This window comes from Homalodisca vitripennis, chromosome 4 (assembly GCF_021130785.1).
Source record: "Homalodisca vitripennis isolate AUS2020 chromosome 4, UT_GWSS_2.1, whole genome shotgun sequence".
NCBI classification, from domain to species: domain Eukaryota; kingdom Metazoa; phylum Arthropoda; class Insecta; order Hemiptera; family Cicadellidae; genus Homalodisca; species Homalodisca vitripennis.
The window spans coordinates 70,028,855-70,055,873 of record NC_060210.1 but is presented as its reverse complement, the minus strand read 5'-3'; the positions used below and the strand labels follow the sequence as shown (position 1 = coordinate 70,055,873).

Sequence of the window (27,019 nt, the reverse complement as noted above, 5' to 3'; positions counted from 1 at the left end):
GCGAGGCGGTGTAACAGGATGCTAGGTGGTGCTAGCCAGTGCTAAGCTGAATAGTTTAACTCGAGGCGGTGTAACAGGATGCTAGGCGGTGCTAGCTAGTGCTAAGCTGAATAGTTTGGTGCGAGGAGGTGTAACATGATGCTAGGCGGAACTAGCCAGTACTAAGCTGAATAGTTTGGTGCGAGGAGGTGTAACAGGATGCTAGGCGGTGCTAGCCAGTGCTAAGCTGAATAGTTTGGTGCGAGGTGTAACAGGATGCTAGGCGGTGCTAGCTAGTGCTAAGCTGAATAGTTTGGTGCGAGGAGGTGTAACATGATGCTAGGCGGAACTAGCCAGTACTAAGCTGAATAGTTTGGCGCGAGGCGGTGTAACAAGGATACTAGGCGGTGCTAGCCAGTACTATGCTGAATAGTTTGGTGCGGGGCGGTGTAACAGGATGCTAGGCGGTGCTAGCTAGTACTATGCTGAATAGTTTGGTGCGAGGAGGTGTAACAGGATGCTAGGCGGTGCTAGCTAGTGCTAAGCTGAATAGTTTGGTGCGAGGAGGTGTAACATGATGCTAGGCGGAACTAGCCAGTACTAAGCTGAATAGTTTGGCGCGAGGCGGTGTAACAGGATGCTAGGCGGTGCTAGCCAGTGCTAAGCTGAATAGTTTGGCGCGAGGCGGTGTAACAAGATGCTAGGCGGAGCTAGCCAGTACTAAGCTGAATAGTTTGGCGCGAGGCGGTGTAACAGGATGCTAGGTGGAGCTAGAAAGTGCTAAGCTGAATAGTTTGGCGCGAGGCGGTGTAACAGGATGCTAGGCGGAGCTAGCCAGTACTAAGCTGAATAGTTTAGTGCGAGGCGGTGTAACAGGATGCTAGGCGGAGCTAGAAAGTGCTAAGTTGAATATTTTGGTGCGAGGAGGTGTAACAGGATGCTAGGCGGTGCTAGCAACTGCTAAGCTGAATAGTTTGACGCGAGGTGGTGTAACAGGATTCTAGGCGGAGCTAGCCAGTACTAAGCTGAATAGTTTGGCGCGAGACGGTGTAACAGGATGCTAGGCGGTGCTAGCCAGTGCTAAGCTGAATAGTTCAACGCGAGGTGGTGTAACAGGATGCTAGGCCGAGCTAGAAAGTGCTAAGTTGAATAGTTTGGTGCGAGGAGGTGTAACAGGATGCTAGGCGGTGCTAGCCAGTACTATGCTGAATAGTTTGGCGCGAGGCGGTGTAACAGGATGCTAGACGGTGCTAGCCAGTGCTAAGCTGAATAGTTTGGCGCGAGGCGGTGTAACAGGATGCTAGGTGGTGCTAGCCAGTGCTAAGCTGAATAGTTTAACTCGAGACGGTGTAACAGGATGCTAGGCGGAGCTAGCAAGTGCTAAGCTGAATAGTTTGGTGCGAGGAGGTGTAACAGGATGCTAGGCGGTAGTAGCCAGTGCTAAGCTGAATAGTTTGGTGCGAGGCGGTGTAACAGGATGCTAGGCGGTGCTAGCAAGTGCTAAGCTGAATAGTTTGGTGCGAGGTGTAACAGGATGCTAGGCGGTGCTAGCAAGTGCTAAGCTGAATAGTTTGGTGCGAGGAGGTGTGGCGCAGTGAGGGGTTTATCCGTAGGTTAGACCGGAGGATGCATAATTTGGACTTCCACTGTGTGAACCGCTAACGAAGTTACATTATGCATTGGGTTGAGCCTCGCTAAGTCAGCTGATCTGTTATGCTTTATACTCTCCAATGGGTTATAAACTTTACTGTTGCAACGAGGACCGACTATATTAGTATCAGTTAGATTATTTACCAATTTTAGTTAATTTAAGATGCTACCGCATCAACATAGCAAACTTAAAAGATATTTTTATGATGTTAAAAATCTTATGATCTATGACTAATTTTATGTATTGTTTGATTAGGATATCAATGATAATGCTGCTTAATATGTTTTGCAATAGGTCATGATGAACATTTCTTACGAAAAGCAATAGAATTATGGAGATAGTTAAAATACTTGAAAACGACCTTACTATAAACAACAATATAAGTTCAACAGTAGTACATAAATTATACCTGTAGGTGTAATTTATCAAAGAGTATTCAACTTAGTTGTCGATTATTGACGGTGGATGATAGGAAAGGATAATAAGGTTTCGAACATTTTCCATTGTTATATATTTCAAAAATAAAACATTACTTTTCGAGGATTGGAATCTATTCTATTTTTAGGTGTCACATAACGTTAAGCAATCACATATCTTTGATGTAAAAAACTAAAAAAACAACTTTTACCTCAAAATCAACTAATATACCTTGGATTATAACGGTGACGAAAAGCCATAAAAATGCACAATATGGGGGCACTACCAAAATATGCTAAACACACCACAGTAGAAGTAGAAAATAGATGTAAATCCTTGAAACGTAGTGGTCTATTATTGTAAAATATAACGATAGCAAATGTCTGAAACCATTTCTATATTCAAATACATGATTTAGTGAAATGTGAAATTAAGGAATTTGTTCATGATTAAATATATATTACTAAATTGTAAATAAAAATTTGATTTTTAAAATAGAACTTTTTGAATGAACTTTTCGTTTGACGCATTACAAAAAATTTGTATTGCGTTAGATACAGTGTATTCAAATACATACACCTTTAATGGCCATTTAAGTAATAAATACTATGTTTCCAATAACTGTCCCATTATCAAACAATCAAGTAATTTATATAATGAAATTTTATTTATTACTAGATAATTTTAGATAAAACGTCTTAAATAAAACTTTTTTCTTCACAATCCATACACCAAGACAATTTTCAACACACACGTTATCAATATATACATTTTATTTAATAAGTGATAATTAATATGAATTTGTTATTTTTTCAGGACAGGAGACGCAGTAACCTCCCATACCCGTAAGTTCCATTTTTATTGTTTAACTAATTGGCTTGTCAAAAACATCTTTTGTGAATAAGCTCTATTAAAGCGGACTTATTAGCATTTCAATGCTGAATCGATTAGACAGACATAAGATGATGTTGTTGGAAGCGTGAGTGTAAAGAGACTAGTACATTAGGAACAGTATGTTGTGTGTCAATTTACATAGAGATAGGATTTAACTGCTTATGAGGCAGTAGTGGTTTGCTCCTTTGACCTCAAATAGTCATCTCGATACTCTGGAGGCAAGGATTGCTTCATCTTAGACATGGGCAAAGGTGCAATCATTTCTCCCTTATTGATAAGCTCGTATAATAACATATTATCTCCATTATTTTTGTGTGTGTAGATCTGTATTATCTTCACTAGAGCATGTAGATGAGTTTATTTTGGTTCCAAAATAATTATTGTTAACAGTAACACTCCTTTTTAGATTAACTAAAACGAACCTTTGATCAAACAAGTTTGAAACTGACTAAACTTCAATTCCAACTCAAGTGGCCTATAGTATATATTCGTTGTTTGTGTATTTATACAAGCTTTAAAATGATAAATGACTGTCAACATGCCCTATTTGTTACACAGTAAATGTTCGCATGGACATAAACCATTATTACCTTTGTACCCACTGTTAGTAGCATTAGTCCAGAAAGTGATACATATTCCTTGAGTTATTAGTTTTTGATTAGTGAGGATTACCAGTCAGTGTAGGATTAATGTAGGAAATCCCTAAATTGGAATCCTGGAAATATTTGTATCATTATCTTAGAATTTTTCATTTTTTTAGTAAAAGTAATTCTAAATTTTACCCAAACATATTAGGCTAAAGTATAATAGGCTATTCAGTTTGAGTTTTACAATACCATGTATAGGAGATACCCTCTGCATTATGTCATAATGAACATGAATGAAATTTTCTTTAATAAAAAGGAATGGAAATATAGAGATGTGTGAAAATATTAAACATGAACTTAACTATAACAGTTCATCAGAAGCGGAGAAATCTAACAGTCTTTTAATCACAAGAATTGTTTCAAAAAGTTCCTTCTTAACTTAGGGTTTGGATATATATTTCAAACGTGTTTTTTATAAATAGTATAAGAAGAACGTAAACTAAACCGATCCCTGTGGAGATTCATCTAGTAAAAAAGTTGTTTACCTACTCGAATATTTTAAAGATCCATCCGTGTTTTCTGATTTATATCTTACAAACTATTGATAAATATATACAATTATTACTCATAAAATCCTCACACAAGTAAATTGTTTTAAAATATACTTATAATAAAAACAACTTATATTGCATATATATTTTAATAGTATCTTTATATTACATAAATTTAATAGACAATTACCTCGTTGGGATTAATGGAGAGAAAACCCAAATTTGAAAATTGTATGATATATTTAAGCACATAATATTATTCTTTACATTTATAATTAAATACGCCATTTTAATAATACAGTACATAAAATAGAGGTATTACACAAAGCTTTCCACATAATCACCCATTTCCTTAGTAAAAATCATAATTATCCTACTCGCAAAAAACCCAGCAAACTCGCAAATGTTCTTCTATTTATGTCCATATTGTCTGTGCAATCAAAGCTAGTGGGGAAAGTGAGAAGAAAATGCAGTAAACGTGTTCCGTGTATCTCTTCCTCTATCCATTGAATAACTGAGTGCCATGTCCCATAAATAGCTGACATCGGTTAACACATGACGCGGCAACCCTTATTTGTGATCGTTTTTTATTTGTTTGCTGTTGGTCGTATCTTTCTTATTTAAATAAACCTCACAATTAGTTAATATACCTATACGATTATTATGCATAAACGTTAACAGGTTAGTCAGTTTTAAATGTACTAAACAATATTCACAATAAAAATACAAGCTTAGAGTTATTAAGCACAGGGATTAATTAAGCACATAAATTCTACCCTTTTTTCAAAAAAATAAAGTAAAGAAAAGTAATACCTTTCTTCTTTTTAAAGGTATATTTAAAATATGGCAGTAGATATTTTTAATAAATGTTTATTTTTGGTAGCAGATATTCCTGTAGATTGAAATCTAATACATATATTATTTCCACATACACAACATAGACAGGAAAATACGTGTAAATTACAAAGAGATAGGTTCTTATTGAACACGATTGTAATGTCCCATAAATTGACTCTTATACCAGTACATCATTATTGAGGAAACAAGTTATTTTTTAATGTTAATCTAGCTCGGTGGGAAGGTTGTATGGTTGGATTTTTTTTAAACTAATTAAACTAGAGTATCATTAGACATAAGACAAGAGTGGCTTCTGGACAGGAAGGCCCTGTATGAACATATTTATACTCTTCAGAAAATCACATAAAAACACGTTGCTCGAAACCTTTCTACACATCTTGTCTTCATTGATCTTGAAAAGGCCTATGGCATGGTATCTTTAAAGTCTTTAATTAATTTTTTGAAAAGAACGGACATAAAGAAAAGATATATTAGAGCACAAAAAATATCTATGAAAGTTTAGAGTGTCGTTAAGACGCAAAAACCTTGTCAAAACCATTTCTTCTAGTATAAAGAGCCTTAAATAGGGACGGTGTATTTAAAATCAGTCCATTATTTAAAAATTATATTCAGGAATTACTACAGACATATGACAATAAGACATATAAATTAAGGTTCTTGACGATCATCTGTGTATTCTTTCCTGACGATCAAGTAATAATTGCAAATTATTAAGAAAATTTAGATTACATCTTAAGAAATAATCAAGTTGAATATGAGCTCTTGGAAATGAAAATCAACGTAGGGAAGACAGAATAGTGAGTAGATGGCGAGAAAGACAATATATAATTTAATATAAACTTAATTTTTAATTAGGACAGATAATAAAATACGAAGCGTATGAATATCTAGGTAGTACTATGTCAAACAAAGGCTTAGGTGTAAATGATATACGATACAGAGTACAAGGATAAGGGAGTACGAGTTTTGAATCCCTTACAATCGAACCTCCTTAAAAACAAAATTGAAATTCTAAAGAAAAATTGCACAGCCAAATGTAACATTGTCTCAGAATTATGACACTTGAGAATGAACCAACAATGAGTTCCAAAGCAACTCATTGCTCGGGTGAGCAATGGAGTTTCTTCGAAGATAATGTCGGATATCCAGATTATAGCACATGCTAGATATTGTAATTAGACTATGTACAAATAGATTACACAGAACTACTGAAGGAATGGAAATAAATGAGCTGGTATGGTATGGACATGTAAGGCGTATCAAAGATCAAATATGGCAAAATAAGCTTTTAACCAAAGTTCATTGTATAAGAGTAACCGAGGTTCATTGTGGATCAACTACCACAAGGTTTAATGGAGTTATAGTATCAATGAGGGACCGAGTAACCAATGAAGATGTTTGGGGAGATAAAAAATAATGCATTCGGCGGCAGAAGCTGAATGCCTCCCGATGTATGTTTGAACCATTCCCTTTGACACCTAGAAAGAAATGTACATTTCATATTTGGCTGACATCGTGAAATTCTAAATTGAAAAGTCAGTGTTTTGAAGAAGTTAAACATCAAAGTCTCCTTGGTTAACCGTAACACGAACGTTACACAAAATTTTCATCTTAAAAAATTCACAAGCAAAGTGTGTTTATTTTATTAGCTTTATTATATTGATTATAACACACAAACTCACTTATATTCCTTAACCTCATCCGGTTTTCTGTGGGTTTCATATTATGGTTTCCCTAATCTATATATATAAAAGAAAGTCGTGTTAGTTACACTATTTATAAGTCAAGAACGCCTGATCCGATTTGGCTGAAAATTGGTAGGGAGGTAGCTAAGAACTGGGATAAGAACATAGGATACTTTTTATCCCGTTCCCGATTCAGGATTCCGCCCCACTGGTCTCTAAAAGTTACAGAAATACCCGTAAGAAATGCATTGCAGCAAACATATGTTATTAAGTGAAAGAGCCTTTTCAAATTTAATCAGCTGTTTCTTTGTAAAAACATGAATAATGCGACAAAAGAAACATATGTTTATATCATTTTAATTACTATTTTTACATTTTCTTTACACTTATAGTTTGAAAGCATAGAGTAAGCTTAAGAGAAACAGCAAATTTTGTTTTCAACTGTTTCTGCAATCACTGTTAAACATAGACTTTACTATCCAGATAATACAATTCAAATTTTAATTTTTTTACAATTGAAAGCAATTATCTCTGCATCTCCAAGTCAGATTACATTATTTGCTATCATCATTTCGACATGCTTTCCATCGAACCCATCTAAACCTATGGCACAAATACAAGGATAATATGGCAGAAGATATTTTACATCAAATTCGTGTCAATTCAAGAAATCCCAATCTTGAAATGAATTAGGAGATACATAATAGGGCCTTGCTTTTGATTGAAGACATGTGCTATCTCATATGCGGTAGTTTATTAGTCAGGTTAGGAATGCCAGTGCCAAATTGTGAAATGAATGACGCATTTAAATCGAGAATTGGAACGGAAACGTAAATATGTATCACCAGGAATTAGATTTAGAAGTTCAAACGAATGTACCCCTGATGAATCCCCAACAAATGGAAGTTTATGATACATTAATGAAGGCACTGATGATGGAAATGGTGGTTTCTATTCCTGGATGCCCCTGGTGGAACTGGTAAGACATTCCTCATGTCAGTAATTTTAGCCACTGTTTCGTGCAAGATCCAACACTGCGGTTGCAGTTGCTTCTTCTGGAATAGCAGCCACATTACTAAAAGGATGTCGTACGACACATTCTGCATTAAAATTGCCGTTAAATCTGGAATATATTGAAAAACCAACATGCAATATGGCACTCCGCTATGGCCAAAGTTTTATCAGAATCGAAGATCATCATCTGGGACGAATGCACAATCGCGCATAAACGTGCATTGGAAGCACTCTACCGAACATTGCAAGATCTACGTAATGACTCGAGATGTTTTGGAGGCTCAATGATTTTACTGCCTGGCGATTTCCGCCAAACATTGCCAGTAATTCCCAGATCGACTGCTGCCGACGAGATAAACGCTTGCCTCAAATCATTGAATCTATGTTAAGAAACTTCAGCTGACAACAAACATGAGAGTTGCATTGTTGAATCGATACATCTGCTGAAGATTTCTCTGAGCAATTGCTGACTATCGGTAATCGTCGAGTACCTGTCGACGAATCGAGCGGATTGATTTCATTTCCTCCGAATTTCTATAACTTAGTCTCATCGAAAGACGAACTCATTAACAAAGTATTCCCAAACATCATTACTAACCTCAAAAATAATGAATGGTTGAGTGAGCGAGCAATTTTGGTAGCTAAGAAATAAAGATGTAGATGACTTAAACTACATAATTCAGAATGAGATCATTGGTACACTGCATTCTATCAAATCTATTGACTGTGTAGCAAATGAAGGTGATGCCACCAACTATCCAATTGAATTTTTAAACTCCTTGGATGTACCTGGCTTACCACAGCACAATTTACAACTAAAGTTTGGTTGTTGTAATCATGCTTAAAAACTTAAACCAGCCAAAACTGTGCAACGGAACACATTTGGTGGTAAGTAAATTGATGAACAATTTTTATTTACGCCACAATACTCAAAGGAAAATTCAAAGGTGAGGAAGTTGTCATTCCGAGTATCCCGATGATCCCAACCGACATGCCATTTCAATTTAAACGACTTCAATTTCTGATCCGTCTTGCATTCGCCATGACTGTAAATAAGTCACAAGGCCAATCGTTAAAAGTTTTGTGGTCTTAATCTCGAACATCCATGTTTTTCCCATGGTCCATTATATGTGGCATGTTCACAGGTCGGAAGACCTTCCGCGTTATTTTTTTCGCGCCTAATAAAAAAAACAAAAAAATGGTTTATCACAAGGTGCTACAATAAATGGCAAATAAAGAATCATTGAATAATTATATTTTTTTTATTTTACAATTATCCTAATTTAAAAAGTACAAAATGTGATCATGTGATATTGCCTTTAAGGCGGAACAAAGTTCGCTGGGTCAGCTAGTTACTACTAAAAATATACCTAAGATTCTCGTGCAATGAAAGAATTATTATACAAATATTAATTTTTTATATTTATATAAATTAAATATTTATCATTCCAAGAGAATAAGCATTTTGAAGTAGACATTGTTTTTTCCACATACACTGTATATGAAATATAACTGTTCTTTTTCTACTTTGCTTATGAGAAAAATTGTAAGATATTACTGTGCTATATGACAACTTTAGCTGTTGTTTAGGCAATATAAACAAACCCTATAAAATCTGAACGTATAACATATATGATCCATTCAATCCTTGTGTTTATTTAATAACTAAATTTAAATTTGATCAACGAGATATTTGAATATGCAATTTAATTTTGAGGTCCAAAGCATGGATTTATAGCTACAATAAGTTAAAAATGTTTTTTTTAAACTTCCTTGGAAAACGGAAACAGAATAATGTCTACAGGGACCATGAACAACACAACACGCGACACAGGATCCTGGTGCTCCTTAGACAAACATCTGTGTGTTGTCGGGTCGCGGATTACACAGATTCTTTCCGTCAGGGGAAATCACATCTTGATATTCTCGCCCTCGTCACTCGCGGGACTAACTGTTAAGTTATTAAACTGTAACTCTACATTTTACTAGTCTTTCTATAGCTCTATTTTTATGACGTCATGGAACAAGCTGTACACAAAAAACTGTGCACGCTCTAGAAACTTTTTTCGGTACTCTACCTAAGTCCATTGAATTTTTATTTGATAGTGAAAGCGATGAATACGGTTCACACAACCTTCTTTAAATATACATTATTCACAACATTGAAAGAAAGAGAGACATGACCATTACAATATTACATAGAATATTACAAGTTTCGTTCTGTGTCCCACTCTGCAGATTTCTACGAGAAAACGTCTGGCTGCACCATCTCCAAACCAATTGACCTATAGGTTTTAGCGTTAGTACAGCCTAACTTCCCCCCGGACATCTTGAGAAAAAATTGAGCTATAAACTTTGCATAAAACTTAATATCTACATGTAAAATTTATAGCTCGATGATGGTGCATGTATCTCTAGGTTATTTGGCTGATCGTTAGTGAGACTTTGCAAGTCAGGAAATATGTCAGAGGATATAAATTTGAAAAGTTGCATGTATTTTCATCTCTATAAAGGAAAGATCTAGTACATTGGAAAGGGGTGGTGCTTGTCCCTCTATGGGATTTGTTTGTGCGTTAGCGCAGCCTAGCTGTTAACTGAATATCTCAAGAACAAATTGCACTAAAGACTTTAAATTTTTGCGTGAAATTTCAGTTGTACGGGTACAAGTTCGAGTTCGATTATGGTGCAGGGGTTTGAGTGAGGTCAGCAAAGCACGTGACTCAGAGATATGGACTTGAAATGTTCCATGTATTGCAATATATTTCTACATTTGAAAAATTGAGTTAGATTGTGGAGCATGCCCCTCTAAAAGATTTTCATGTGCGTTACCGTAGTCTGTTCGCAGAATATCTCAAGAACGATAGATCTACAGACCGTATACTATTGTGAGTGAAACCTTATTATATAGGCAACATCGCGTTTGATGAATCCCTCTATGGGATGTAAGATAAATCAGGGGGATATTTCGAGAGTGAAATTGTGCTTCTGACTTGGAATTTTGGATTCAGTTACTGTTATAAAGATTTAACGTAACCTGGTAATCGACATACGTTCTGGCGTCCTCCTTTCTTTTGTTTAGTTTTTTTGGATTTTATGATATTTTATAGATGTATTAAGGTATATTTTAGTTCAATAATAATATACTTATTTATTCAGAAAAGTCAGGAGTGTGACATATTTTTATATAAATAGAACTTTTTTCATGATAATGTTTCGGTAAATTAATTTTATATTTAATACAGCTGTAGGCTAAGTATTAATAAACTAGTAAACTAGTACAATTTCTAGTCAACGCCACACCCTCCAAACTGTAGTGAAGTAAAGAACAAGTATTACATATTACGAGTACAGTGAGCTACTGTAGAGCCTTCAGTTTCTCTGGCAAAATAGACCAAACGTAACCATTATTTCTACGAACCAGCCCACTTTGTTTCATATATATTGGCTAAAATTAATTAGACATCGATACTCATTTTGCAACCAGCGAGTTTTAATAATCACTGATCATCATTAGTCTACCCATTTACCTACTAGTGCCTTTTAATGTGAAATTAAATTATTACTCGCATAGTATTGCAGTGTTATTGATTCATATAATATAATACATGAAAGTCTACTCTGACTATTGGAAAACTGGATTGGTGTAAAATATCCCATTTTTTATAGTTGTCGAACTCTACAAGAACAATTATTTTAAACATATGCACTAAGTAAACACATGCCCTCTTTATAACCAATGCTTAATTCTAACACAGTACTTTGAGAAGTTTCATGACCGTTGCCGAATATTTTAAAAGTAAATTATTTCTCTCCTGCCGTGGCAGTGACGAAAGACAGTAAATTCATTTGGGACCAGAAGATGTTTAATCAGAGAAAGCTTCCAATTATCACAGGATCCCCCTTGATGCTTGATAAATACCAATCATGTCGCAGGGCACTTGGCGTAATTTTTAATAGACAGTCTTGAATTAATTATACATTTAACTTCCACATGAGACAGCGCGGGCTTGTAATTGTAAATCTTCTTGAAGCTACTTTACCTCGTAGAATCCCAGAGTACCAAAAATTAAATTTTAAAAACAACACGAACTTTAAAATCCGGTTCGATTCACAATGATCACTTTAGAATGAACTTGGAATAGAAGTTACAAATCTTATAATTTTCTTCCTTTGAGATACAAATTAACACTGTCTAATATCGCACTCGTATTTATTACAATGAATTGGAAATTTTAAATTGACAATCTACCTAGTTAGTGCATTGAAAAGCCATTTAGATTTTGCTCACGCCAATATTATAGTTGTCAATTCAATAATAAATTATTCCTTGGAGAAGGGATAAATATCAACAAATACAGAGTATTTAAAAAAAGGAATTTAATATTACTTATAAAGTAAAATACCACTCCTACTTAGATTTGAGTGACAAAGCCTTAAATCCTTGATGCAATGTTAGACACATTAATATCAAAATGAAACCATAAAACATTAAACTTTTACTAAGCGTAGTTTATTCTTTAATTGGGTTTTTATGGCCTGGAAAATAACTTTATAACTACAAGCGAGAAATGTAGATGAACTTAAAAAATCGGAAATGTTTTTAAATGTCTATGGTAAGTTTTTGCTACCAGAAATGTTGTGAAATAATTCTGAAAAGTGATCACAACTCAGCTATACATTTTTAATGTCCTGTAGTTTGTATGTATATGTGACAATAAATGGTGGTTGTCCGATTTCATGTCAGAATAGTTTGAAACGAGACAGTATCAAATTCTAGTTTACGACTACTTTTGACAGAGCCCAAAACCCGGTCTAAGATACGTTTTTAGTTTGTTTGAGTTTACGCCGTAATAAATATGCATAATAAACAAGCGAGAATAAAAAGTGGTTCGAAAAAACGATCATCTCTACCGTAACAGAATAAATGCTCTCATTTTATCTCCTTTAATTTTTATATTTGGCAAGATAAATTAATTACTGTACCCGAAAAATAATTGCTAGTTGGAGGAAGGCATAGAGTAAAAAATATAAAATAATATAATTGAATATCAATGTTAAAATTCGTTGCAAACATGTACGATACTACCAAACTACTTGGAGGCTCTACCATACATCTGACACAAATTCAAATTTATCAATACCATACTGATAGTACGATAAAGTAGAAATATTCTGTTGACTTCGTAAACATTTCGCTTCATTTGTGATCGTGATGTATTGTAAACATGCATCCTTCGCAATACAACATGAAGGGTGTTAATAAGTTGGAAAAAACTAAGAAAACTGAATATGTAAGTATCATAAAAATAGTTTCCAACTAATTAAATTAAACATGAATAAATGTGGGTAAACCATTCCAACTAACTCCACCAGTAGAACTGTATAGAACTGCAGGAACTTTAAAATAATCTATTTTGACAGCTGATAATTGGTTGAGAAACAGGTTACTTTTTTAATGTAGTACCCAACTACCGAAGGCGCCCATGACCGAATAAGAAGGTATGAATCATGGCCCCGGTGATGTTTGAGTTAACCGGGTCTGACGTAAAGTTGAATATAGTCTTATGGATATTATATAATTCCTTATTGACCATATATTAAATTATTGGTTTCAATGTTGTCTCTTTATTTGTTATTATTTTGGCTAACCGTAGAATTAACCCACTTAATTACTTTTTCTTTTTATTACATGCCACTTTAGGATAAGGTAACAACGATTGACATTTCTGTAAAGATATTGTGATGATACAACTAAAACTTCATTTACTGGGGAAAAAATTAGCTTTGTGAGCAAAGCTATTGTTTAATTAACACTGGTAATACTTTTGGAGCTAATTAAACCACATTTTCCCGCAAAATATTGTTATAATTTGTTATTTTTGGCCTTTACTATCAGATTTACATTTGATTTTAACTGCTTTGTTACCTTTTTCAACTGGAGCTTAAACTTAGCATTCACAATGTATATTTAAAATAATATTTTATACAAATAATAACAATGCATTCAATGCTAAAACATCTAGTAACAAACATCTAATAACACAATAACAACGCGTTGAGCAGGAACGATGGAAAGGTCCAGAAGCGTGGATAACCAAACAACGAGCACAAAATGGTAAAAGCACAACCGTGTATGTATGCATGGTGGTTATATTTTGAACAGACAAGAGTCAGAAAAAATTCGCACCTGGCTTTGAAAAGTTTGAGCGGGAAATGTAAGGTGCATGTTTAAAGAGCCATTTTACCCGAGGAGTAAATATTTAACCGCAGTGCTTGAGTTGCAAGCGGATTATTTACACTGTTGTACTCGAGACCTGGTGAGTTTTAAACACAAGAGGCAGGCAGCCAGTTGGTGTCGGTGACAGGGTTTCCTCACCACCCCACCACTCCCCCCACCAACACAAACACGACTCTCCGACTAACAAACTGGGTAACGAGCACATCGATTTCAAACAGGTTACCCTTTTAATTGTTTTAGACGAACGACAGCTTTTCTCCGGCTTTAACTAGTCGTGTCTATCCAAAATGGTGGAACAAATATTCCTTTGCTGGAGTGCATTGCTGTACCAACATTGTGTTTCTTGTATAGGTGCACACACACACGTTGGTGGCTTATATGTGTTTAATTACAAAGCTCACCATGGTTTTTTTGTAACTTTTGTTTTTGCAAGCCGGTCTAGCTTATTCGTATTTGGCTCCTCACTTGTGTTTTCATGCTTTGTTTTAAAAAGTAGTAACTGATGTATGCTTTTGTTGTTTCTTTTTTTATCAAAATGTTTGTATTTGAAACCCATTGCATACTTCATAAGTACTGACAGCTAGTCTGGCAGTCAGTAATTCAAGTGGGATTTTGTTTAGCCGAGTATTTGTACAAATTTTACCTTAAAACTTTTACAAATTTTGTGAAAAACAAATAATTTAGTGTTTAAAGTAATAACCACTACTAATTATCAATTGAAACATGTGTTCAGATCATTGTCACAGAGTGACAGACACCAAATGGATGTACAAATTTCAATAATAATATAAGAAATAACCGAACCGCATACCAGACAAAATGTTTATTTTACAAAAAAAATATCGAAAGCCAAAAATTGCGTACTAAGATTATGTAATAAATTCTTATTATATGAAGTAAAAATTCAAATAGTTGGTATTTTATTTTGCAAACTAAAATGAGCAACAAAATCTTTTTGGTTGTGTATTTGGAAATTTTTAGAAAATCCAAATTATATTTTAAAAATGTGGATAAATGGATGGGTACAACACAATTGTAATTACCATTATTTGTGTCTCGACGAAAGATTTGTACTACACGATCGTTTAAATATTGTACTCGTACAATTTACATATCATATTTGCATTACATTACTTATAAATTACGCACTCATATTCAATGCTATACTATTACAATATAACTATCCAGGAAAGGGACGCTTTGTCTACAACCATCGAACCATGGGTGACAAAAAGATGTACAATAGCTGTTGAACTGCCATCAAGCTAACGAGTCAACCGTACGATGTACAGAGAAAAGTGTGTGTGAGCAAAGCCAAGTAGATCCACGTAGATTGTTTCTTAACTGATGTGGAACAGCAGGGCTGTCGTAGTTTACGTACAGTTCGCTTACATACCTTTTAAGACAAATTAGTACAATCGTGGATCAGAAAATTGTACACTGATGTAACGATTACATAGAAATACAAACTCTAATTCAAATGTTCCCACTCTCTCCCAAAGTCAGACAAATGTTGTACCTTGTAAGAACTCATTTCATTTTTCATTATACCTACATATTTTTCCCTTAAAATGACCTTCCATTGAAGCTAAAACTAAAGTTTCCTTGTGTCTTCTTCACTGCATGAAGCACAAAAAAATCATGGAAAATCTCAAGACTGTGCAAACTGTTAATTTGAGATAAGGCTTCGCTTACTTTATGCCAGGTATTTAATCAGGGTATATATTTTATATACAATCCAAGGACTATCTTTACATTAAATCATTTCCTCAGTTTTCCCATTCCACCTATGTTTAGAAGACAAACCTGTATCAACCTTTTTCATTAAGTCGAATAGTATACATACAGCCAACTCAATATGAACGTTTTCGAAATAGTAAGGTAAAACAGTAATTGTATTAATTAACTAGTAACATAAAAATATTGAGTGCTATAAAGATTACGGTGTACGATTATAATCCAACCGTATTAATTGACAGCACTCCCCTGAGATTGTGACGATCACTTGACTCTACACTTTATTATTCCTTCCCTCATTAAATGCTGAAATTAAGACTGATGAAGCGAGAACATTAATACTGATACGATAATCAATCAGCTTTGCATCAGTTTATTAAATAATTGCAGTTCAATCTGAATTTAGTAAAAGGCTGACATTATGTCTTAAATATCCGTTTCAGTAACTTTCCAACCCAGAATAAACTGAATGTTCAGTGTCAACAATTTAAATTAACGTAATCCATATAATTCTTTACCAAGATATTTATTTAGTTTTAATACGTTATTTTCAGTATAGTTGATGTTTATAATTTTTGCACGAAAACACAAATTACAAAGATTTTATCTACCATTGGACAATGTATAGACCTATAGTTTTCTAAAAAGAAACTAAAAAGTAACTTTGACTCTTAAGACGCTGTCGTGTACAAAACTACGTTAGCGGGTTTTATGCCAAATTAAACATTATCATTATAATTACATTATAATAATTGTATTTTTAGTATTTAATACCCTTATTACTAGTATTAGTACGGTGGTTTGTTATACAACCCAACTACTGTCCTGTATTTGTTTTTTAAGCGTGATACTACAAGTTTTCGTTTTAATCCCGCTAGAATTTTCTTTTCAAATCTTTTCAATTATGTAACATTTCAATACGATTCTAAAGTTAAGACGTTTCTGTAGCAGAAGTATACAATTTTCGGCTAAGTTAAGAAGCATGAAAAACATCATCGCTGCTCTTGTAATTTTATCTCAAAACTGGAAGTTTCTGCTGTATGTTCCCTTTAAATGTATTGTGAGTAAAAAGCAAGATAACCACATTCTAGGCATATCTTTTTATACCCACCACCATTATAACAGCATCCTAAATAGTACCACATGTCTTTAAAATTAATTATGTTACTACGGAGTAGGCTTTTATCGAGACTATATTTCAACTTTCCTTTATAAAGGACCACCGTTCTTCAAAAAATACTAAACTTTGTAGTTAGTGTATTGAAACTATTTTTTATATATAATATTAACAATAAAAGTAGTTAATAATAAAATTATATTTAATTAACAAAAAACAACTATAACAAGTAAAGCTTGCGAGGCAATGTTTGTCGACACGCTGGTATTTGCTTGACGGATCACCGCAATTGTAATTGTTTACCCTTCGACTGCTCTTTTCAGTATCTTTAGTGCGTGAACATCTAACATGCGTACTGTCGTAGTGCATTGTAATTTTACTTGTAAATTGTCAAACTAACGTGTTAACTCAAACACTTGCGTGGTAATGTTTGTCGACTAGCTGGTGTTTGCTTGGCGGATCACCGCAGTTGTAATCGCCTCCTCTCTTCGACTGCCCTTTTCAGTATCCATAGTGCGTGAACATCTAACAAGCGTAGTGTAGCGTAATCCATTGTAATTTTACTTGTAAATTGTCAAACTAACGTGTAAACTCAAACACTTGCGGCACAATGTTTGTCGACTCGCTGGCGTTTGCTTGGCGGATCACCGTAGTTGTAGTCGTTTGCCCTTCGACGGCCCTTTTCAGTGTGAACATTTCATATGCGTAGTGTAACGTTATGCATTTTATACGCTCTATTATATGTTTCAAGATAATATATAAATATCTACGAGCGCCTTATTAATATTTTGTAATTTATCTGTTGTAGATCACAAATAAAATAAGATACAATATTTCTTAACTCAGACTTACTTGACGAGTATTCTCTCAGTTAATCGTGTTGGCGAATGAAGCTTCCACGTTACTTGTATTTTAAGTTTGAATTGTGGTGTGGATTATTTTGTCATTTCAAACTAAATAAAGGTTAGTAGAACTTGCTTGAAACATATGAATAGCGACATCATCGTTACTACATTAACGAGCAGTGGAATTTTAGACGAACTATTTTACATGTAAATAATTATTATTTAGTAGTTTTAGGCTCACGATATAGAGTTTTGCATAAAGAGCTGTCATTTGCACTGTAAACGCTTTTTCTAAAACGATTAAATTGTTTTGAAATGTCCAATGAGTTGTATTTAAACCCACGTAATACTTAAGCTAGTTCCCGTAGGATCAAAACACACTGAGATCATGGCTTTTACTGACTGATATTTAGACGAAATTTATCGTGCACATTCAAATTGCTGAAACATTCAAATTCATACAATGTCATACTTGCATTCATATGCAATTTAAGAAACAGGTTACGTAATTTCTATAGCAAAAAATGTTTTACCAGAAAATGTTTTATGTATTTCATAATGTGAAGGGTATTTTTAAAATGTCAAAGATTGGAATTTTATTAACAACCAGCTTAATGAATATTTCACAACAATGTAGAATGAATAATGTATATAAACCACCTTTGATCCTCTAAACTTGTGTACAAACCCACCCTTTGACCCAAGTACCTACAATAGCTATATAAACTGGTATAATTTGTAGAAATACATTTTGAGTTTTAGGATATCGTAGTAAAGACTCAATGAAAGTAAAACAAATCTGTTTAACGGAAAGGTACAAATGAGTTACATCTTTAAGTGTAACCCATTAAAACACGAAACGTGTGTGTTTAATAGTGTAAATTAGCCGTGTTCCTAATCTGTATGTTCCTGTATTTTGGAGAAACGTATCGCTCTTGTGCGAGTCATGTTTCCTAAAGTTGTAAAAGAAACGTTAGGGTTAGTTTTTCATTAGACGAGGGCACAGACTGGCCACTTCGGCGCGGCGGCGCTCCACCGCTTGTTCATTTAATGAGTTGGTTTGTGGAGTCTCGCGTGTGAACTTTGAAAAAGTTTTCTCTTAAAAAAATTTAAATTATAAGTAGGCTATTGCGCCTAAAACACATATCTGTAGACGACGTGAATTCAACACATGATCAGCAATAGTATTTGTAATGTACTACTATGGACTTTGATTGTACTGTGTAACTAATACAATCAAAGGTATGGATGAGTACGTGGCTTATCATTAACTATGAGGTACAACACGCTGTAGTAATTATGTTTAAATATCCAACTAATGGTAGTAATTACGATCATTTTTATAGATCAACTAGCGTGGTAAATATGCTACTATCAATTTCCTTGTGCTAAAAAAGTTTCTCAAACTCGTCCCTTAACACAACCAGCAAACGTCTTCATCTTGGTTTAGACGTAATCCTATGATATAAAACCATATAATCCCTTAAAGTGTTGATTTGCCTTTTTTAAGTGTGTCTTCGAGTTCAAACCGCTAGTTAACAAACTAGTTAATTTGTACTCTTATATGGTGTATAACGCCATTAGCAAATCGTATGTTCTCAATTCAAATTATTTAAATGTTTTGTTTACGAATATCGTAGAAAATGAAGGAATACGACACATAGTTGTATAATCTATTGATTAAATTAAATAAAACGTCAGAAAATTTCAGAAAAAAATCTACAAGTAACATATTGTATGTGGTATCTATACGCCTAAATATTTTAAGATTGCATTATCCTTTTTTGTAATAATATCTTTTAATTGAAAGTCTGATAAGCTCTGATAACTTTGCTGAAGACAGAAAAAGTAGAAATGAATATTTATCACTCCACAGGAAAAGACATTATATGCATTTACAGTGGAGATTTACACAGTGTAATTTACCAAGTTTAAATAAGAATTCTTAAACACAAAAATTTTAATTTTATCATATTTAGATGACTTACATGAGTTTCAGGGAGTCATATATTTTAATGATTTATGACTTAGATCAATTACACTTTCTTGGACAAATATAACTTTTAAATACGCGTTTTAAGACAAATGTTTTTAGGAAACTGTTATTTATAAATAAAACCATATAATTTCTTCCAAACATCTTTCATGTATAATCTGTAAAATAATTACATTCCTATTTTCATATTTAAGTATATCATAGACCCGAATACGAGATTCCCCTAAATTCTGCTGCTTAACGTCTACCAAGCCGTGTTGTAACAAACATTCAGTTTATTTTTGTAAGGTCTTTTAAATATAACCAACGTTTCGTTAAAAAATATAATCGAAACAAAAAACAATTGCACTAGCTCAATAAACATGTGAAGGTCAGAGCTCATCGTTACATAAACCTGTTTGTCGATCAAACGCAAAAATGTCACATAGTATTTACGATATCAATTCGTTTTCACATTTAGTATCTTTAGCTAATGTTTAAAAGTGACATACATAAGAAACCAACAATAGTTTACCTAGATAATTAATAATAATATAATTAATGTCAAAATAGATAGTTTTACACTAATTTTAGATCACTTTACCTAAATTAATATCAAAAACACGATTATGAAACTCTGGAATACTTATTTAATAATGCTTAGTACAATCTGCAATAAGGAAAATGTTATTTATTCATAGATAATGTTTATAACCATTGTTGGGTCGTCTCAAGAATTAACTAACTACTAATTCCAGTATACTATTTAGCTAATAGATTAAAAATAAGTACACAAATGTTATGATTTATAAAAGTAGGACAATAATTACTATGTTTTACAAACCGTACGTTTTGTAATGAACAGTTTCTGAGTATATTCTAACGGCAATAGAAATTGCACCACAACACATCACTGCTCATATCACAAATACCTGTAGGCTAGCTTGTGATGTATCATTAATTGAATATGCTGATACTTAATTGACATAATTGAATTTGTAACATTATTATAGAGCATATTAAAGCCATATTATCCTATTGTGAACTAAAACATTTGATACAAATTTATGTTTATTAACTGATTTCACAAGTACAAAATATTAGTCATTCTTGTCATTTAGTTTAGTTTTAAAACTTTTACATAAGGGTTTGGAAAAGCTGAACTTGATGCGCATAGACAATGTAGCTAAAGCATTAAGTATTACTTAAGCGTTAAAATTAAATGATGAAATGTCTATATATTTTTTATTTTAATACTTAACAAATACATAACTATTTACAAACAGAAAATATATTGTTGATCCGAAATTCGAGTAAACACACGGAAGTAATGTAAGGCTGGTTGCCACATTTATTGCATACATGGATCGAGTGAGGAAGTGATCGAGTGATCGTGTTACTACGCGACGTGCGTTGTGCGAGTAACACACGGAAGTAATGTAAGGCCGGTTGCCACATTTATTGCATACATGGATCGAGTGAGGAAGTGATCGAGTGATCGTGTTACTACGCGACGTGCGTTGTGCGAGTAACACACGGAAGTAGTGTAAGGCCGGTTGCCACATTTATTTCATACATGGATCGTGTGAGGAAGTGATCGAGTGATCGGCGAATTGAATTATTTTTAGATGTTTATCAAATGTTTTCACATGTCATAAAGTCATAGTCGGGCTGTTATTAGATTGTAACACTAAATAATCACAGTAAAGTAATTCAGTGCTGTGTTTAGATTTATATTTTTAGGATATCACTTGTTCATTAAGATACGAATAAATAATGAAACGTCTTAAATTGAAATTTCAACATGATATGGCTGGCATGTCTCTGGCTCGCAAACTATGATTCCTATCGGATCAACCACAAACTAACGGGAGTTACAATGGAATCTGTTTGTTTATTTCTGCGTTTAGACATATAAAGAAATTTATACACAATAAGTTACTTTCAGTTTTTATATCGCTAAAAACGGGAAAGCGTACGGATTTTTGTCTACACTGCCCTGGGCAGTCTGGTAGTTGTACGTTCAAACGAGCAAGCCGCAGTAAAAATGAAACTTTTTTTGTGGTTTACAAAATTACGTGCTCAACATAACCCATAGCTTTAAGAGTGACCTATGCCCTAACTTCCCGGTGAAGAATAAAAGTTAATATGTTAATTAATAATAATAATACAATTTTTAATATAATTGTAACATGTCATCATAAAAATACGTTAGACTTGTATCATTTATACAAATTTGATCTTAATCAGGTCACAAGTCTCCGATTTATGAATTTTCAAATGAAAAGTTTGGTTGAAAAGAGTTAAAAACCGGATATAAGTTTAAACACAGAATTAAAAAAACTTAATTGTAAAGTAAAATATATGTATGGCCACTACTACGAGGTTTATATTGATTCCCTTGGATCTTACCCCATAATGTTCCACGTGAGTATATTTACTAATGAATATCGTCTGAATGTGTATATCCATATATTTCTCCATATATTCCATATATTTCTCTTTAACTGGATGAATGCGTATCCCACAAAAACATTTGAATAGTAGGTGAAAACGTGTGAAGTACTATCTACTATATGATTATTAAAGTGATTAAGACATCATAAAATCTTGGATGACAGGTCGTTCATTGTACTGTCGGATAAACATGCTTTATATAATTTGAGGTATGCACTCGTATATTTCATTTCAAAGTTTTGAGCCGCACACTGTTATTCATATAATAATGTTTGAAGGCCCGAGGCTTCCTAACGAATATTGAAGAAAGGATATTTAATTAAATGAATTTTTGGCTGTACGGTCAGAGATAGAGGGAACGTTAAATGTGGTTAATAAAATATAACATTTGGACATTCCATCGTCTCACTTCCTGGTCGCGGCCAAGCACTCTGTTCCCGTGCTCAATAATTTCACTGTGTGCCACTTTGTGTTTGATCTCAACTTCTTTTATTACTTTACTAATTTTTTTTATGCGGAGTTAACAAATTATTTCAAATACATAAAAGTTTTTGAAACTTCATCTTTGCAAATCTTCATACTATTCAAAGGTGAATCGGAAAGTACATACACCAGACGAATTAGGACACTATAATAAACCGCAAAACACTCTTAAAGAACACTTCCATTCTGAATATCTTGCTTCCTTTCTCCAATCGATGTGCCATACCGGTTCAGGTATCACATTTCATCTGATATTATGGTACTCTGTACATAGTGGATGCATTTTTCCATTTTTTGAGCATAAACCGGGTTTTAATAATGGTGGTTTTCAATCATCAGGCCCTTCTCTGTACGAATCAACACTGGTAATATAGTAAATAGCGACTCAGCCTTTTCAACTCAGGTTCCGGAGTTAAAATCATTATTTGATATACATTGACAGTTAATTATGACGTAGTGAGCAATTATCACATTACGAGTCTAATCTGAAGTAGTGTGATATCAGTTTTGGCTTAAAACTTCAGGTGGTCCACAAAAACTGTATCTGCCTTATACCATATTTCCAGCATTAGAGCCTAGTTTGACCACTCAGTTTTCCAGTTTTCCATCTAACATCATTCCTAGTGTAATAAGGAAATTATGGGGATAATTTTAAAATACTACCCCAGTATGTATAGGAATGATCACAAAAATATTTTGTTGTATATTAAAATTATGTGAAACTAAACTATTTTACAAAAAATGTATTGATCTGACTTAGGTATTTAGATACCGCCATACCAATACAGAACTTACCGAACTACCCCCGCTTGAACACCGACATATTGTAGCTCTGCTTTTCATTAAACGTGAAACTTCTACGTATTCCCTTTGTGGCTTTATGGGAAATGATAGAAGAATCTGTATCCCGTAATTCACATGTCACAGTGGAGATTTAACTAAAGCAACGATCAAAGCTATCCAGGCCAGCATGTGATCCCACAATCAATGTGAACAGGAGCATGGAATGATGAGCATGTGACACCCCGGCTTAGTGTAGTCAATGCTCTACTGTAGACAGCATGGGAATCACATTTCACTGTTGTTAACGTTCTGAATCTGCGAGCTAGATTGTTCTTGGGAAACTCTCCTGAAATCTGTTAAGTATATTGTTAGTAACGAAGCTAGGAATAATGTTCTTTCGTAATTATGTTTTTTGACGATTGTTATTACCTCTTCGTTGATAAATGGGAGATTTAATTTCATTCTTGATGTACTTGAAGGGGAAAATATTCAGAACTTAGTTTTCTGATCCTTTCGTAATAGCATTTTTGTATACAATAGTTATATTGATAATGTTACTCCTTGCTCCTTGTTAATTATGATTTTATATTTTATCAACTAGTTAAGTTTTATTACACACAATCAAATAATTCGTATCCATGTAAATTTAAAACAAGAGTCACAAGTAAAGGATTACAAATACGTTTTCCACACGTATAGGTTACTAAAATTCAGAAATCGTTTCTAATATATCATCAACAGCTTCTTCATCTTGTAGTAACTATTGAGTTAAGTTAGATTGCTTTAGTCCACATAGTTTCCATCACAGGACTCTACAATTATTTCAATCATAAAAACATACGAGAGGGAATATCATGGAGAATAGATAGTATATCTATTGCTAATTCGGTTATGTAATTCACCAAAATACAATATTTATAATTACAGCCAATTTTATACTTAAAATCTAATTTCATAAACGTACAGTTACAGTGTTGTAGAATTGAAACCTTGAAATCTACACAACTATTTGCTAACTAACACGCGTTATATTTCAATTTCGAATTGGTTTAACAGTTTAATTTTACCGTTGTAATCATTTAACGTGACAAATATTAATTAATATAAGTCATTAATTAATTAGTCCCCGTATATCGGGCTTAAGGCGCCATTCCATCAAATACTAATCAATGGCGTAATCCCACAATCAGAATAGGACAATCACTTCAATTACCTCTGTCCATATTTGTATTTTTATGTGAATATAAATTGTACATTTTTCTAAACAATCCTTTTCAGCATCTCTAATTTGATTAAATAATAATACTCAGTATAAAGTAAACGTCCGCGTTCTGATCAAATTTAAACTGAAGATCTAAAACATTTTATTTATAAAATTGATTTTTTTACCGAAATAGAATTAATTATACCTTTGAACTTTCAAAGCCTTTTTTATATTTCTGTAGTAACTTCATGTTCACGTGGATTCATAACAAAACCTCCAATATTAAATTTTTATAGATGGATACTACTCGTATCATAATGCGAAGCGTGAGATTGAACTCTGTACAATGCACCGACAGACACAATGACTTGACAGGCGGCCTAACATCTCGTGTTTACTGAGACAAAGTTGAACTGCGCGGTCAAGTCCTGGGGTGGATCTGATAAAACTCGGCACTCGGGGCTCTTCAGCAAACTTGCAACAAAGAAATGCGGCAAACTGTGACGTCATATTCTTTATTGTACCATTAAAGTAGTTATGACAATCTCCACTGAGTAACGTAACATGTTGTTATAATAAATAACAAGTGAAATAGTTTGCTGATGGATTTTGTTGATTGTAAACATGTAACTTATAAGAATGGAATACCTGCCTTAGTGTAAATCCTCGGGTTTGAAGCATTGTATTTGTTTCAGCCGTACTGTTTTGTTCGTATTAAGTACTCTATTGAAGTAGTATTTCGTCAGAGATTTTATTCCTAAGCCTAATCTCGATTGCGATTTAGAAGTTTCATTTTATATGGCTATCGGAGCGTACGTGGAATACAGTGATTGTCAGCTAAAAATCTTCTCTCTATCCACCCACTTCTCGACTTCCCTTCGCTTCTGGGGGAGCGATCCTGTCCTTGCAAGCAGCCCGTCTGCCCGGCCATTGTTGGTGATTCGGAAGTCACCTTTAAGCCGTTGGTTCCCTTGTTAAGTGTTAGGCTTCTTAGCCCTAACTTCGCCTGGTAAATAAGACATCTTTCCTTCATTTTTACTTCATCTGGATAGACCGCAAGTACAAGGATGGTATTCACCACTCAATACTGTGTTTATAGCTGTTCTGTCACACACCAAAGTAGAACTCTTTTTCCAAAACAACATTGTTTCAATTATATAAATTATATATATACTTTTCCTCAATATTAGATATTTCATTCCAATTTCGATAAATTTTACATACATCCAGAAGGGATTGAAAATTTGAAAATTATTATTTATGAAAGATTTTATATCTGCAAATATATTAGTACAGAAAATGCCCATTGATTCATCAGAGTGTTTAAAACATACAAATTTAGATAAGAATGAATGCTTTCTGATCTTCATTACAAAACAATAACAGAGTTGAGAAGACTGACTGTCTTGTAACGTCGGCGTCGCGCCAGTGGCAATGGGGTCTCGATGTCAAGGCGTATCATATTTCGGTAGCAACCGCTTCCACTGTCACAGCTGAATGACTGGTCAAATACAACATTGGTTCCACATTTCTCTAATACATCTCTATGGATTAATGCTTCATTTATGAAACGTCGCTTTGTTAAAATCATTGATAGTCTACACACTGGACTATAGCTTAAGTACTGTTGTATTATGCGGACAAAATGATTCCACAAATAATGTAATAGAATATTATTATATTAAATTTTATAATAATGCTAATTGATTTCGATTAATAATATAAAAGCAGGGAAGATAAAAAATAGTCGGTATAGAAGCATTAGCAACACCAAGTACACTTCAAATATACGATCAAAAACATTAATTTTAACAATCATAAATATAATATCAAACACAAAACAAAATTTCAAGTGACAATATCAGAAAACGCCTGAGACAAAAATGGACTTGAATATCACATTTTATTTTACGCTATAAAAATCTGTTCTAATCATGAAGAATATTTTTATAACGTAAATATTTTTTATTGTAGTAACCGAAAATAAGAACTCTTAAAACACCCTGATACTTAAAAAGCGTGCATAATCCTAAATACATTTTATTTACGAGTACTGATTTGTTTAATTATATTATAGGCATTCATAGAATGTTGGTACTTCATGACAAAACCAAAAGACTTTAATTACCTTGCACATATTTTGACTGAATACAGAGTAGTGTGTAGTTGTAAATGGCTTAGAGATGGTTGAGATGATGGCTTTCCTATAGCTCCAGGCTTATCTATGAGTCTACCCAACATCAAAGTTGAATTACACATAGAACGATCACAGTATCGTAAGAGGCCGCGTGATCCTGTATACTAATTATTGGCTAACATAGAGTGTCAGGCTAACTTTGAGTATACCAACATCAAAGTTGTATTAGAGATAGAACGATCACAGTATCGTTAGAGAGCTGGTGATCTGATACACTAATTATTGGCTAACGTAGGGTGCCAGGTCAGCTGTAGGTTTATCTCCCCTAACTGAATACAGAGTAGTGTGTAGTTGTAAATGGCTTAGAGCTGGCTGAGATGTTGGCTTTCCTACAGCTCCAGGCTAAT

General features: G+C 33.7%; 1 protein-coding gene across 2 annotated transcripts in view; it reads left to right on the top strand.

Moving 5' to 3' along the window:
• LOC124359487 (diuretic hormone class 2) overlaps positions 1–27,019 on the top strand; it is a 175,945-nt gene that overhangs the window by 72,545 nt on the left and 76,381 nt on the right. For both annotated transcript variants that reach the window (XM_046812250.1, XM_046812251.1), the window contains exon 2: positions 2,864–2,892. The gene's annotated coding sequence lies outside the window, so the exon portion shown is untranslated. The remainder of the gene's footprint in view (positions 1–2,863; positions 2,893–27,019) is intronic.